Raw genomic sequence first — 14,418 nt, 5'->3', positions numbered from 1 at the left:
ACTTTCAGCATGGTAACTATGAAAGAAATAATATTAGTTTTTTTTCTCCTGATAGCTCCTAAAATTGGTGGTAGCAGATTGACCCTAATCAGGAAAGAAAGAAAAGAAAGATCCACAGATGAATTTCAGAGAAAACAGTTCTTGGACCATTTGAAATCCAGTCTCCCTTTTTTTTTTTCAAAACAGAAAAATCTCAAAATCATACAATCTAGGTTTAGTTATGAAAGGCAAGAATAGAGAACTCCATTGCTTTTATTTCAACCAGAATTAAGATTTAAGGGTCCTTGGATTGTCAAGCACAGCTGCCAAGAAGCCAAAGGACGGCTAAAAGATGCCTTGAATTAACTGTGCATTTGCAGTGGCTGCGTGGGAGAATATGAAGACAGAATGCTGAAAGGACCACATTTAATGAAAAGGGCTGAAAATGTGCATCTAATCTACTGATTGTTACTTGCACCATGGAAGTGAGTGCCTTTTACTTATAAGCAGGAGGCAAATGAATCTTTTCTGGAGTTATTTAGCTAGTAATGCAGTACTCAGGAATCTTGTTTGCATGGGTAGTTAGAAAGTAAATTCATACAATACATATTTTTCCAAATGGCAGAAGTGCTTCAGAGAGAAAATTATTAGAACATCAAAACATAATTATAGATTATGGGGTGGGTCTCTTATGCCTAAGTATTTACATATAAACTTTGACTACTTTAATGTATTTACTACCTTCTACTTATATAAAATATCTATCCCAAAGAAGTTTTTATTGCATTACTTCTCACTATGAGTATGCTTAACACACTGATGTATTAATTTACAAGATTAAAAAGAGGAAAGCTTTAAGGTGAACTATAGTCAAAATTCTCTGAATAAGGCAAAAAGTCATACATTTGCAAAAGATAAATGGGTATCACTGAGATATTTTTGTTTAATATTGGTTGATATTGTTTTAAAATAGATGAAAGAATGACTCAAGGAAAAAAGAATAGAATTACCATAGCAATGCCAGTTTGTAATCCATGTGAAAAATAAAGGCAATCGAACACTAAAATGGGTTAAGGAGTGAGTTTATATAATTTTCTTCCTTTGAGGCTGTATTATATAAGAGAAATAGCCATCTGTCTTAGAGATTATAGGTATAGAAGATTTTGTTAGGACTCTTCTCTGGTTTTTAATTTTTTTTTAAATTTTATGAAAGTTTGAAAAAGTGAAATGTCATAGAGAGAGCCACCACTGAACAGAGGAAGAGAACTTTTTAGAAGGAATTCTAGAAAATCACTCCCACCAATGGTAGCTATGATATGTTCGGTGACATGGTATGGTCGTAAGTACTCTTAAGCTAGGCAACTAAGAGTCAAAGAAGTTTCCTGTTGATGTTCCTTGTGCTGAGCTTCATTGCTCTTTCTGTCTGGTCATCCAGAGATGAGAAAAGTTCAGGGAGAGACCAAGATGGCAGAAAGCAGATAGACTGTGGATCTCTGAGTTCTCAGGAGTCTGAAAGAAAACTAGATTTGTGGTTGCAAGGATCAGCTAACGTGGCTTTTTTGCCAAGTAAGATACTGCCAATACATAGGGAGCACATCATGTACAATGACCAATCTTTAAATTAGCTTTTCATAGCACATAACAGCCCTGGAAGCCCAGGTGCTATGGGACTGGAGGAGTTGCTTCACTGACCCTCAGGAGAGCAGTCTCTCCTTTTTCTCCTTTTTTCCCCCCCCTCTCTCAGAAGAGCAAAACCTCAATGTGAAGAATTGCAGAATGGGTTCTGAAAGGGCCTGGATTGTCCTAGACCCACCAAGATCAGTGAATGCAGAACCTCTGACTGCACCTACCTGCTTGCCTTCCCAAGTGTGACCAGCGCTGCTGACTCCTGATACCACTGAGAGAAAGTGCAACTTCCAGGTGAGCATGCTGCATCTTCTGCTCGGGAGGAAACCACACAGTCTAGTCCAGAGTAGCCTGCAGGTAGATTGAGCTCCTGCTGGACAGAACTGCTGGCCTAATAATGGGAGGGAAAATTTCATCTCCGCCTAGTGGGGATAAGGTAGAGCGCTGAGCTGGTCCACCCTGTGGGGATTGCACAGCCCAGATGCAGCCTGGGGAAAATACCAACACATTTGACCACCTTGAGGAAACGGATAGTGAGCTGAAACTAACAGCCTTTCAAAAGAAAAGTGGTTGACCAAAAGCTCATGTCTAGCTAGCTCTGCCTTGTAGGCAGAAGAGGCTGGCATCTGCTCACATACTAGCTCCTCCTAGAACCACTTCAGAGAACATACCTCCTTAAACCTGACTACTCACCCCCCAAAGAAGAACCTAAGCTTAAATACCCTGAGTGGATCCCCCCAAACCTGTCTGGTAGAGAGGGGCACCATCAATTAACATAGCCCAGGAAATCAACCCTAAGAAAAGAGAGCACCCAGGTTAGAAATGGAAGGGAAGTGCCCCAAGCACTCACTGAACTTAGAGGAAACCCACTCTTCTCCATAACAAGGAAGAAATTTGGACAATAAATATATATACACACATATACCATATATAAATAAATTTTTTTCTCTCATCTGTTTTGTTTTTGCAGTTACCTATCTCCTTTTTTCACTCTGTTGTAATTTCAATTTGCGTAACCTCCCTTTTCCCTTTCTTTTCCCTCCCCTTATTTTTTTCTCTTCTCTTTTGTTCTTCTATTTCTTTCCTTTCCCTATCACCCTCTCCTCCCTCTCCTTTCCCCTCCCCATTGTCCCTATGCTCCTCTACATTACTACTCACTGAGTAGTTCTATTATACCAACTTTACACATTACCCCCATCCTTCCTATCCCTCTGCAGTCCCTGGCAATAGTACCCTCCCGCCCAATGACTGAACTACACCTTTACAAGCATTAGGAACCTACTACCCTGTAGCCCCCACACCTCATACCTTTTCTAACCCTCTCACCCCATTACCCCCTCTCCATCTCCTCTTCTATTGCCATCATTCTAATTACTTAAGTATCAATATCTATGTAATCAACTGTTATCTTGCCAATCCCCAATGTTTATAGACAACATTGTCAAGGGTTTTATATATTATGTAAACAACTAGTTCAGCATTGAATCCTTGAATTTGTTATTGCTAAGTTATATCTCCAGATCAGTGAATAGAAATGTTACAACAACCAGTTAATAACTAAGCTAGCCCAAACAGAATTTAAGTCAAAGGAAATATAATAGGTGATTACAATGCCTGACTAAACAGTCAACAACACATGAGCAAAGCTCAATATAGAAACATGGGAAAAAAAAGAAAGCAGGGCAATATGAGTCCTCAAAAGGCTCACAATCTCAGAATAGAGGATTTGGTGAACAGTGAAGGGGATGAATTCCCAGTTGCTGAGGTCAGAAGAATGATGATAAAAATGTTTAATGAGTTTAACGAGGAGTTTAAAGAGGACATACAAAAACACTCAATGAATCCCAAGAGAACACAGATACAAACACAGAAACAACTAAATGAACCGAAAGATGATTTCAACAAACTCTGAAACTAACCAAGGAAATTATATAAAAAAGAAATAAACAACATAAAGAAGATGGTACAAGATATGAAAGAGGAGCTTAACAAAGATATGCAAGTCTCAAAAAAAGAGAAACAAACAGAGATCAGAAAAAGATGAAGTCCTACCTCCAAGGACTGATTGGCCGGACTGGAGAGAAGGGATATATAAATAAAGAAAATATAAATATCATGGTGAGAATAGCATGGCCATTCAAAAGTGTCCAAAGATAAGTAGAGAAGTGACCTATTTTCTAGCAATAGAAGGTATCTGTGAAGGAAAATAAATACATCTAAATTGAGCAAATGACTAAGAATTTGCAGGCTGAAGGACATTCACAGCTGAGTGACAAATAAGGAAATCTCCATGTATCAGGAAAGTGGGGGTAGTTTCCTAAAGCTGAATCACAGCTGGCAGGTAGGCAGGTGCAGTGGTTAAAGATTTTAAGCACCAGACAGAACTAATCCTAAAATTAATGTGGTGGCAATATGGGAAATATGATTCATGGTGGCAAGGTAAGATTCAGGAAGATAAGTGAGTTGGGCAGGTATTAAAGAATGTAGGCCAGGTGTATTTTAGAGTTAAAAAGTAATGGGTGGTTAGAAGGGTATAGTAAATGAATTCAAAAGATCTATTCATGTGGACTGACTAATCTGAATTCAGGTTTGAAAAAAAAATATTAAGAAGGAATCTGGGAGTCTCTCTGATGAGATATGGAAAATGAGGATCAAAAATTTAAGAGAGAAAGAAAAATCTATGTATGAACCTACTGACTGGATTTAGAGGTCACCGATCTGTCTATGTAGTGACGTTCAGAGCTTTTAGTTTAAGGGGGAGGTTTAAGGTAGATGCACAGAGGCAAGGACAATTTACCCAAATGTAAGATGCATCCCACTAGTGCTACTCAACACAGCTGTAGGCACTAGGTGATGGGATTAAGTGGACTGTACCAGAGACTAGGGAATTTCCTTCCTTCTCAATTTTCTTTCCTTTTGGATTAACCCCCTGGGAAACTTCCAATTTGGTGAAAATTTGTTCTTAACTTTTGCTAATTGTCCTTGTAAGCCAAGAAAAAGTCAGCCTCAAGCACAAGACTTTTTGCTGGCAATAAACATCTAATTAAAATTAATAACATCACTGTATGTTTTTAGTACATTATTTTTCATTATCTCTTATTGATTGGCAATAAGAATGCTTTTCAATTAGCAATAGTGATAGGGATTTTAGTTTTATTTATTTATGTGTTGGAGTATTACTTGTTTTAAGGAGAAATTAAAGAACTAGTGAAGTGTTCAGGTATGGAAAATAATCAAGGCAGTTTGTGTTAGTATTTGAGTATTAGCAATGGCAAAACTTGAGTTCATGCTCACATTTGGAATAACGACAATTTATCACTTTATTTAAAGTACCTGAAATCATAGTAAGTGATGAAACTATTTTCTGAGAAAGTCTAGGGCAAATTCCTAATTCCCATAGGTGGGCTTCAGTGAAACTCTCAATCACTTGAAATTATCTGCACATATTTGAGTCAGTGTGTGTTTCTCATACCCCCATGCCTGAGAGATAGAAAAGTTGCTTGTGTTTTGTTTGTTTTCTTTCAGATTCTCAGTGGATCTTTGACCAAAAGTGTATAAGAAAAATGTGAGTGAATGGGAAAAAAAAGGACTGAGAATGAATAGTGGAAAAGGATCATGAATGAATGGGGAAATATTATTCTAAGATATAGGGAGTGGACCAAGAAGCGCTGCCACAGACTTCAATAGGAAGAGAGAAGAGAAGGCCAGTGTGGCTAATAGTTGTCTTTATCAAGTGTCAGTAAGTAGTTCAGTGAGCTAAGGTTTCACTAACTAATAACATCTGCGTTAATAATATGGTGATCATTTTCAAAGGATTTCACGGAATGGTAGGACAGTAAGCCGAATTGTGGCATGAGAGGAATTAATAGGAAAGCAGGAAATAGTGACTGGAAATTGGAATTAAAATTAGATCTTTTTTTTTTTTCTTTCTCAAAGCTGGCTGAGAAAAAAAGAGCAACCAAGACTGTAGCTGTAGGAAGTTCAAGATTATAAGAAACTTTACTCTTGGTCCACTGGTTTTAGAATGGGTACGATGTAGTCTTAGTAGTACATTTACATAATGGAGGCATTAAATAAAGAAGAGGTTAAAGTTGCAGGTGATAAAAAAAGAAGATTTCTGAAGAAAGGTTACTGTGGAATTCAAAGCAAAGGTCAGGTTGACTGTAGAACTGAAGGGAAAGAGAGCAGCTGAGCAGATAATGCAGGAGTTAGAAGTGCTAAGGGAGATTCATTCCCGAGAGCATCTGAATTCCCAGTAAAAAGAATCATCCTGAGAGTGAAGGAAGCATGGGGCAGAGGCAGAATTAGTTAGAGCAGAGTTACAAGCTGTGGATGAGATGTTAAGGGAAACAAGAGAGAGTGCCATTCAACAGTAAAAAAGATTTGGTGGGGGGGTTCAAATGACATCAGAAAGTGAGGTTTTATGGTAGCATGGATTACAGTAGTTCAGACAAATGACCCAGGCAGCACTGAGGTTTAGGAATGTAGGATGCTGACCAAAGGACCTACAGTGCCTGGGGGTTTCTAAGAAATGACACCATCTCAGCTTCTAGTCATGCTAGTTCCTTCCCTTACTATCGCCTAGAATGCCATCCCCCCTCATTCCCCACTACTTGTTAAAGGAATTGCTCCACAGTTATTCTTTTTAAAATCAGATTTTCCTTTATGTGGTTCATTCTCCCTGGTTTAATTCAGAAATTAATCACAACCATTTTAAAAACAAATCTTCACAGCTCCCTCCAGCTACCTTTAATCTTCTTTTGGAAAACTTTTCAGAGTTATGCTATATATGGTGCTCATTTTCTCACCACCCCCATCTTTCCTTTCCTCTTATTATTTTAAATTATACATACTTTTCAGATTGATGTATAAAATTTTATTTAGAGTTTTGAATAGATAATCTAGGTAAACATAATTGAAAGGCATGAAACTTATATACAAGAGGCTAGAAATATATCTCAGTTGTACAGTGCTTATCTAACATGTGTAAGGTCCTGGGTTCAGCCCTGAGCACCACAAAAACAACTCTCCCCCAAAAATATATAGAGGACTCTATCTTCCCCCACCATTGTGCCCTACCATTCCAGTTTTCCTCCCTATAGGCAACCACTATTATCGCCTGGTTTTTAAATAAGTTTTAATGTATAGGCCCATTTTCTTTGTTCTTTAATAACTAATCACATACCTTACATGAAGTCCAACTTTTACTTCTTGCTGAATATGCTTTGAAGATCTTTTTGTTTTATTACACTGAAAGCTAACAATAGTTTTAGCAGTTAGATAGTATTCCATTTAATAGATGTACATAGTTTATTTTGCTTATTTTTAATTTATAGATATTGATGCTATTTTCAATCATTTGCTTATGTATAAAACTGTAGGGAGAAACTGAATATATATTATCTAAGTACAAGTGTAACTCTAAAATAAATTTCTAAGATTGGAATCCCAAAGTCTCAAATCTGTGTTCAATGCTTATGAATCAATCTTTAGTCATTACCATTTTGACAAAAATAGTTCTTATTAATATTGCTATAGGTTTTTTTTTTTTTTTTGAGACAAAGTCTCTCTCTGTATTCCAGGGTGGCTTAGAAGTTGTGATCCTCATGACTTGGTCTCCTGAGTGCTGGGATATAATTTGGACCTTGGATGTCTCCCAAAGGTTCATCTGTTCAAGAGTATTGAGAAGTAATAGAGCTTTTTGGAAGTGGGGCTTAGTGGAAGGAAGTTAGGTCATTACTAATGTGACCTTGAATGAGATATTAGGACCCTGGTCACTACTTGTCTCTTTCTGCTTCCCCACCATTGTGAGATGAAGAGTTCTCCTCCTCCATGCTCTCTTGCCATGAAAGACTGTGCCATCACAGATCTAAAGCAACAGTACCAAGTGCCCACGGGCTGAAGCCTCTGAAATCGTGAGTCAAAATAAACCTTTGCTCCTTTTAAATAGAGTATCTCAGGTATTTTTTCACAGTAATGAAATGCTGACTAACAGAAAGGTCATATAAAATTCCAACTAATTTTTTGTCCTCACATCATATAAAAACCCTTCAACAGCATTTGAAACAGCTCATCAGCTCACCTGCTTCTTCTTATAGTACTTTTTATTCCTCTTGACTTCCATGACATGACACTCCTTTGAATTTCTCTCTATTCCACTTACTGCCCCTTCTCACTTTCCTTTTCTGGCTCCTACTCTCTTTGATATACATAGTTTTTGGACTATTCTAGAATTGTTTTTACCAGCTGTATCCTTCAAAGAGTTGTCTCCTGAAAGCACTTCATCTCATCTCATTGTCTAAATGCCATTTATGTACTGATGACTAACACTCTGTCAGCGCCAACTCTGGCGTCTTCCTTGAGTTCTGTCTCAACTACTTCTGTGATGTTTGTAACAGTATATCTAAAAAGTTTTTCAAAACTTAACTGTCCCTCCCTAGCTTTCCCATATCACTTGGTGACTACTGCATTCTTCCAATTGCTCTGCTCATAAATCTAGACATGAACTTTAATTCCTGTCCTTTCATCAGCAACCACATCTAATCAATTATCACTTCTTGTCACCTTTATCACCAAACACATCCAGAATTCAATCAATTTTTCACTATTGTCTATCAATATCTCTGCTTAAAGAGTAGGCTGATATGATCTGAACACAAATATCTTGGTAAAACATTTCCTGTCATAAATACTTCATGTCTTCCCATATACACAGAAGTAAATAGAAATTCCACGCCATAGATTAGAAGGCCACATATTACTTCTGAGAAAATGAACACCACAAATAATCTGAAAGATTGCCAGATCCATATAGTCTCTCTTTTTCCATAAGTCATGCATATTCATTAATAACATTTTTGCGAATTTATGTTCATTCCTAGGCTCTGAAACATTTCTTTGTTTTCAAGTGGAAGGATCATTTCTGTTACAGATGCCAATTCTGAGTTATCCTACTGCATTCCAAAGGTTCTTTACTTTAGTAGAGAAACTAATATTTCTTGCCTGTCTAATTAAAGGTTGTGAGAATATAAAGACCAGGTTTCCAATTGTAGGGCACAAGAACTGTGATTCTATGTTGGGTACTACAGAAGCTTCCTTGGGGGCTCAGGATCAGAAGCAACTCACTGCATTTTGTTTATTCTGTTCAAAAAGCATACTTCTCCCTATTAAAATAATAGTGAGAAAAAAGAATTCTGCCATGGATTTCCAAATGTCCAGTACATGTTATTTAACATTACCCATTTATTATCCGAAAGGACTCTTCAAACATCTTGAACTTCTTTCAATAATGCTTAAATTCAAAAGGGACCATATTTATTAGATAAGAAACTTTGGACTATCTTCTTATTTACAATTGAGAAGTTAAAATTTTGGAAAAAAACCTCATGCACCCAATTTTAAATTAAAACAAAATATTTCTTAATAAAGGTATACTGTTTTTATCAGCTTTATGATAACTATTACAGTCTTTATAAAGACAATGTATCTAAGAACTTTATAAAACCAGTTAAGCAATGTTTTGTTTTAAAAATTGAAATAGCTGTCATTGCAAGTGAGCCATTCATAAAACGTGACTAATGAGTTATGGCAGCAAATATTGCATTATTCTTTGAGTCTTCAATACAATAGATAGAGTTCGTGGTGTACTGTTGAAAGGGAACAACTTCTTGGTATAACTAAAACTCATTAATTCTGTAATAAGCCAAGTAGATGAGGCTTGAACTAATGACATATGTTTATTAAAGGGTATGTGGAAAATATGCTAAAATTTATTGAATTAAAATAAGTAAAATATGTTGTTTTGTGTACTTTTAAGCTAATGCCAGGCAGGTACATAATTTGTTCTAGAAGCATTTGATATTGTTGCTTAATGAATTCTCTACACAAAGCTCAAAAAGTCACTTTTGATTGCAAACAGTGAATAACTACTTTTGTTATCAAGAATGACTTTGAAACTAGTTTTGAATGGGCTGCAGAGAAGCAAGAACCTATATGCAAATGGAACCGAAGGGAAACCCATTTTGAATTCATATTATTTTTTCCATTGGTTCGGTAATAACATATCCACTAAAATGAAATCAAACTGCAGTAATTACTTAGCTCCTCCAGAAAGAAAAATTGGTGATGGGGTTACACAACCTTATGTTATCTTAAATGTTCACAAATCATCTTAATATATTATAATTGTCAAGGTGCTTGGGAAGTACTTAGCTGCAGGCAAAAAAACCCCCAACAAAACAAAAACACGAAGTCTACATCTCAAGGTTTCTCCAAATTGCTTTGTGGCAGGACACATTCCTTTCCACCTAGTGCCCTATCAGGAGCAACAAGCGAACAAAAATAACCTCACAATCAAATCTCGATTCAAGGCAACCCAAACGCCGACCTCTGTACGTATTCTTTCTCCTCATGCCTGCTCTGCATTCCTTAACTTTCTGCACACAGCTGCGTCTCTCCCGGCCCCTTTGGGGGCAGGAACCTTAAGGACGGACCCGAGTTCTGTCAGTCACTCGGATCGATTCCCCTTTTTTTCCTCTTTGTGCAACCTCCCCTCCAAACAACAGTCCTTCTTGGGCAAGACATGCAGCAGTCCCGCACTGTTGTGGTAGCGAGGTGGAAGCTCTCTTACCCTTTACCCCAGTGATTCCTATAAGCGGGAAAGCAAGTTGTAAAACTGCAAATGATTTCTGATCTGCAGCTTCTCCCAGCTGCTCATATTTATTGTATCCTTTCTTTCTCCCCGCCCCCCGAATCCTCCCCAGATCCGACTGAGAGGATTCAAAGATGCTCCTGACCTTCCAGTGGTGAATTTTGGATGGTGCCCGGCGTCTGCCCATCCTAGAGGATACCCAAGTCAGGAACGTAGGAAGCAGGAGCCTAAGTGGGGCGTCACCACCTTGAACCGCCACCCCACACCCCTGGGCCTGGGGCCAGATCCTTCCCTCCTAGCCTGCACCACCTGCTCCGGTCCGAACCACGCCTGCTCTTGAAAGTTCGCCCTGGGGGCGCAGAGCTGGTGAGCGGAAAGGCAAAGGGCGATTCTTGAATTCCTATGTTGTTTTATGAAAGTAGTAGGGGAAAGGAATTGTCCCCAACCCCACCGGACTTCCCGGCCCTCCCACAGAGGGCAGGCGCCCGGCAGGGCCACGTTCCCCTTCCCAGCTGCGCACTAGCTGCGGGCGCAACGCGCTCTCCCTTGTTCCGCGCAGCTACGCGCTCTCCCTTGTTCCGCGCAGCTCCGCACACTCACCCTGAGCGCAACCCGCAGCAGTCTGGAGCGGGCAGGGTGGTCCCCAGGTCCGGGGCACAGACTAGCAGAGGCTACCCCGCGGCTCCAGTCGTGGCCCAGAGGACAGCTGCGCGTCCCGGTTGCTCTGGGGGCCGCGGAGCCGACTGCACTCTGCGGTTTCGGGCGCAGCGCCCGGGAGGGTTCCAGGCACCAGCCAGCGGACGAGGAGACACCAGGGACTCTCCACCACCCTAGCGCCTCTCTCTTCTGGCCTTCATCTCTTCCTTCTGCAACCCCTTCTATTTTTGATTTTTTTCACTTTTCCTTTTCCCTGTGTTTTCTCTTCCGTCTCCTACTTCCCCCTCTACTGATGCGTGGAGAAGGGAGGGGGAGGGAAAAAGTCCCTCTGACTTGAATGGTACCTTGGAAATGATCTGTTTCTGGAATCTGGAAATGACGCGAACACCTTTTTGAAAACATCTTAAATAAAAACGATTTTTGTTATCTTTAACTTTTCATCTTTGTATCTCCTTCCCAGTGACTTTTGAATCCCGTTGGGTAGCTGAGGATAAGGTGAGGTCACCTAAGGAAAGGGATAAGTGGGCAGAGATGTTTTAGGCAGCAGTCTTTGGAAGTAGGATTGTGAAATGGCTTTTGGGTGGGCGCAAAGATCTGTTTACCCACAGTTTAACAAAGAATGCATTTCCTGCAAAGGAACTGGGGTTAAAGACAAGAGGAGGAGGAAGACAGGAAAGCTATTGAAGTCAAGGTTTAGTCACAATTTTATTTAAGGTATCGCCAGTGGTTTATGTTGGAGATGCCTCAGAATATGTCTCTACTGTTTTTGCTTGGATTTGACCATGAGAAAATACTTGACTTTTGCTATTCTGATCTTAAATCTTAAACCAATGCATTATATCCCTGTAAACAGAGTTCCATCAGCCTACCAAGAATTCCCCAAATCCGCTTTGACTGACCCTGGAAACTCATAAGTTTTTTGGAAGGTGGCAGTATTCCAGCTCTTAAACTGATCTCCAAAGGTGGCAGACAGTGTGTGTGTGTCCGCATGCGCTGGGGGAACTGGCGGGGCGGGGGCGGGGGAGTACTACCCCCTTTGTCCACAGATGGACCCACAAAGGACTGAATTTCACCCTAGGTCTGCCTATCTGTCTTAGAGTCATACTTCTGAAAATACGCTCCTGTCGCAGAGATATTTTCTGCTGTCCTACTGCCTAACACTTCCTGCCACCCCAAGACAAATTTGTATAAATGTCCTTTATAAACCAAACCGCTATTTTCCAGCGTCTGTTGGTGACGTCATCCTTATTCTCTGGCGTCATGTATTTAAATGAGATACAGTCTATAAACATAATGCTTGGCATTTAGTGCTCAGTAATTGTTAGCTGAATTATGCGTAGTGACTTCAGATCATCATTAGCATTTACTTCACATTTTTCTTCTCCTTCATAATTCTTAAATCTTGATTTCCATGTGCCATGATTTGCATAGCTCTAGCCCTTGTGCCTTATAAATATATGATGATATAGATATACAACTTATTTAAGAACGTACAGTAAAAATAATCCCAAAGGAAGTCAAGATTTATAACACTCAACATAGAACACGGTAATTTTCCTAGAAGATATGATATCGATCGCCTTGATTTTACATTTGTATCCAGCATAATTGTAACAAATCTTGTGGGTGACAGGTGTAGAGAAAGTCCAAGGTTATACCACTGTAATATAGAAATGAAGAATGTCTCCACCTTTCATAGTTTCTGCAATGATAGGGCAAAGAGCGAGTTGCTCACGAGCGATGTAACGATATTCAGAGAACTTGCAAATCTAATAGGTTTTGTTCTGCTGTTTGATGGTGCAATTTGAATCAACTTGAAATTTGCAGAGTTGAAGACCTCAGCTTCAGGATGTTTCCAGATGTATGTTTGGACTTGTGCAATTTGGAGTAACAGATCAATAGTACATCTAGGGAATAGATTGTATTAAATGAAGAAAAAAAGAGCCTACCTGTAATGCAAAAGGGGTTTAAGTCGTCTCATGTTCTGCTATATTTACTTCAGCAAATGAATTTGTTTAGGTATAGTGATGAAAATGCGCCTTGCATGCTGCAATCGGACCTTGTGCCCTAGAGGCATTCCATTGGTACTCAGTGCACAGATTCTTAACCTAGCAGGCGGGACATCATCTCAGCACTCAGCAAGGGTTTATCTGAATAACTAGAGGATGCCATAGATTAAACATTCTAGACTGCGCTGCTTCTTTAGATTGCTTCTACAAGGTAGAAACCAGTGAGAAAGAGGCTGGCATTTCAGTCAGTTTCTAAGTTCAAAAAGAATTAAGTCTTCCCAAACAATTTCTTTTTGAAAGCTTAGATTTTAAAAATCCAGAAAGTATCAGTACTGAAAAATGTCATTTAGTTTTAATCTTAACATGCAGAATGAGGAACACATTTTAATAAGGAAAGTCTCTGTTTTTGATCTTCTGTCAGAAAGGAGATTTTTATTAATGGCAGATTGAGCTGTTTTGATAATATCAACCTCAGTTTAAGACTAAGTTGAAGTTTTCTTTTTCCTTTCAATTTAAGATGACTGTATTTTTAAGGTAATTAATTGTAAAAGCCAGCCACATAATGCAAAATTAAGGGAAAAGCTGAGAAGTTTTAAAATGGTGTAGGTAGTATGGGTAGTAGGGACAGAATTAGCACAAATAGTGCAGGCCTAGCTAATGTAACATTTTCCAGAATGCTTAATATTTTTCTTGAGTTATTTGGCTAACTGCAGAAGATTATCCTGCCATCATATACCTCACAGGAAGGATACACTGACTCATTCTGTGACATAGAAAGGCCAGTTTTTAAGAGCATTATTTGTAAGGCAAGTAAAAGCAATCCATAAGCAACCTCTCCTTAAATTTGTGGGAAAAGCATTTTTGCTGTAATTATTCAGGTTGTCTTCATGCATTCATTAAATTCATCATATAATTGCTTACTTCTCCTTTTGGAAGAAAGTAAAATAGAAAGATGTGAGACTGTTGAATAAATATAATTTAATAATTCCATAATATCCAGGAAAAGACCAGATTTGAAATAATCCCCATTGTAAGATAATGTTTATTTTTTCATAAATAGGAAATATGTCGGAGCTAGTTTCCAGAAAGCATGATCATATCTAAAGCTCTGATTGAAAAATTGGGTTTCTAATTTGGGTTGATTCTTTATATAAATCATTAAAATTTCCATTCTAGTTAGCTAAATTTATCATCTTTTTACCTGACATATATAATGTGATGTTGCAGGCTCCAGGTCCATCAATGTGGAGCAATCAAACCTTGGACCACCAGAAACTTATATCTAAAATTGGACAGATTAACAGTAAGCAAAATGAACACAAACTCCAATATGACTTCTTATCCAGTGCCACAGTATACTTTGGCTCCACAACTGCAAGAGTTGTCATGAGTGATACATCTGGGCAAAAAAAGTTGCAGGCTATGTGATATGTAAACATGAGTGGTTACTAAGTCTACTCTGAGGGTATTATAGAAAATAACATTTGTTCAAAGTAA

At 38.7% G+C, this 14,418-nt stretch overlaps 1 protein-coding gene across 2 annotated transcripts in view; it reads right to left on the bottom strand.

The window, feature by feature from the left end:
- The window catches only part of Htr1f (5-hydroxytryptamine receptor 1F), a 200,399-nt gene extending 189,184 nt beyond the window's left edge, over positions 1-11,215 (bottom strand). For both annotated transcript variants that reach the window (XM_074072936.1, XM_074072937.1), the window contains exon 1: positions 10,856-11,215. The gene's annotated coding sequence lies outside the window, so the exon portion shown is untranslated. The remainder of the gene's footprint in view (positions 1-10,855) is intronic.
- Positions 11,216-14,418: the final 3,203 nt, after the last annotated feature.

This window comes from Castor canadensis, chromosome 5 (assembly GCF_047511655.1).
Source record: "Castor canadensis chromosome 5, mCasCan1.hap1v2, whole genome shotgun sequence".
Lineage (NCBI taxonomy): Eukaryota > Metazoa > Chordata > Mammalia > Rodentia > Castoridae > Castor > Castor canadensis.
The sequence above is the reverse complement of the archived record's forward strand: the minus strand, read 5'-3'. Positions and strand labels throughout refer to the sequence as shown.